Genomic DNA, 2,533 nt, shown 5'->3' on the forward strand with positions numbered 1-2,533 from the left:
TGTATGCTCACCTGTGCTCTATCAAGCTCATATCTCGGGTTTGAGACCCTCAATGCAAGGAGACCAATCAAGAGATGGTTAACATTGGCTCTAAGCATCATATATGGATCCCTATGTTCTTCACATATCATTTTTATGAATAAATCATCAAGAGTTTAGAGTTTGATTGCCTTGGAAACCCTAATTCATCTGGGTATCTTGTGTGACTTCTTCAACATTAGATCAAATATTTCAAGGGATACTTCACATTACATTATCTTACACATATATGATCCTCCATGAGTCCCAAAAGTCAAGAGAATATCAAGCTAGCAAGTTGGTCATTGGTGGTTGACCAGAGAAAGTCAACTCGTCAAAAATTGGGGTTCCCTAGACCCTATCTCGTACAATATTTGTCAAATGAAAATGCTTCATAGATAAACTCTACTCATAATTACATTACAAACAACTTTAATGTTGAAGTCAAGATCTAGTTTTTCTTGGAAAGTCATTTTTTATGGTGAAAGATTATAGGTCATTTTGTCCAAACCCTAGTTTGGAGGTCAACTTCCCAAGACCATAACTTGCTCAATTGTTATGATATTAAAGCCAATCAAATTCCATGGTAAAATTAAATATATGTAATTCAACGTTTATGTTTGGAGGAAGTTCAAATTCAACTTTCAAATTCTTGTGCCAAGAGGAAACATTATAGGTCATTTTGGGCCACTACCATTGAACAAGTGATTTTCCTCAACTTCTAAAATGCATATATCCTTCATGCCAAATCAAAATGAGGTCAAATTTATGACCAAATTTAAGAGGTTTGAAATAAATAAAACTTTGATGAAGGAACTTTTTTCATTTGAAGTCCATAGAAAAAGTTATTTAAGGTGGAAGAAGTGAAGATTTGAGTTGGGACTTAGAGAACTTTCAAATATGTTTGATTTCCCAAACTTCCACTCCAAATTCATCATGATCCAAGCTTAAAATGAAAAAGTGTCCAACATGAAAGTTTTCCCCATTGATCTCACCTTTCCAAAAAGTCCAAGATCACCTCATTTGGCCAAAGAATGAAGGACTTGTGCATGGATGCAATATGAGGAACCATTTGGATGATTTTCACTTCCACATTTCATACACGAATGCATGGCCTCACAACATGATTTCAGAATGATTCTCACTCATTTGTGGACCTGAATACATCACTTGATGGGCCTATCACACGCCCATGCAAGCATGCAAAGGAATTATTCAAATTTTTCCATTTTTGGAAGTGTGTGGAAATGAATCTCTTTGGCTATAAATACAACCCTCATTGCGCATAATTAAGGACCTCATGCCCAAACTTTGAACCTGCCATCCAAACGCTCTCCATTAAAGGATAATCCTAAAGGTTTTCTTTGGAAAATCGAGTTTCAAATCTCCATCTGTTTTGAGATTGAAACTCCAAGAGTCCAGACTTTTTCTTGATCATAATCACTCCCTCAATTCTTCACCATTCTTTGTGATTTTTAGTTGTCTGAAGTCCTATCAATGTAGGCAAGAAGATTGAGTTGCTTTGAGGTCAAATCAAAGCAACTCAGTTCATGATTCTCAAAATTCAAATCCCTGTATCTTTTTATATACTTGAAATTGGAGAAAATTTTGCCATTTTTCCTTCAAATTAGTGTATTCACTTTTCATTTTCCATGGAGTTGAGCCTGAACTAGACCAGTGATGATCATCGGAGAAGATACCGGAGCTAGGGCTCCGTTGGTGCGCTGAATCAATCCATGCCATCTGATCTGATGCTCATGTTCTAATCCCACGCGGCCAAAATGATTACCAAGCCTGCAACGCATTGACTAAGGACCATTGTGGAAAGCGCGCGCTTGGCCATCAAATCTGCCACCTCAATTAATGAGGGAGATTTGATGGCCCTTATTTTTTTATATTATTTTTATTTTCTAATTTTTTGTTTAATCCATTTATTTTGATTAATTCATATTAATTTCATTTTTAATCCAAAAAATATGGGACTTTCACCAAAAATCTTTAAATATCTTCCTCTTTCATTTTCTGAATTAAAATTATAATTTGGATTAATTTTGATATTTTTCATGAATTAATTGTTTTTATGCATATTTTTAATTGTTTAAAAATACTTCTGACTTTTCAAAAATTATGAAATTTTTTGTCTAAGGTCCTTTGACCTTGTTTGACCTTGGATAAATCTCTTAACCATATATTTGGTGTTTTGAAGAGGTTTTAGGTTTTGACCAAACTAAATTTAATTTAAATGTATTTTAATTTGATTTTTAATTGATTAATTGTGTAGAAATTATGTTGAGCCATTTTTATTGACTTGTGAAGTTTGACTATGTGCTTTGGCCTTGGTCAAGGTTGATTTGACTTTTATTGAGTTAAAATCATTGGATTGAGGGGATTGATGAAATGTACATTTCATCTCCCAAAATGAATGAATGATTTTAATTTGGTGAAATTCCTCCCATGACCAATTTGTGTTTCTCTTATCTCCCCTCCCTCTTCATCTTCAATCTCATTCTCTCCC

This window comes from Lathyrus oleraceus, chromosome 7, assembly GCF_024323335.1.
Source record: "Lathyrus oleraceus cultivar Zhongwan6 chromosome 7, CAAS_Psat_ZW6_1.0, whole genome shotgun sequence".
Lineage (NCBI taxonomy): Eukaryota > Viridiplantae > Streptophyta > Magnoliopsida > Fabales > Fabaceae > Lathyrus > Lathyrus oleraceus.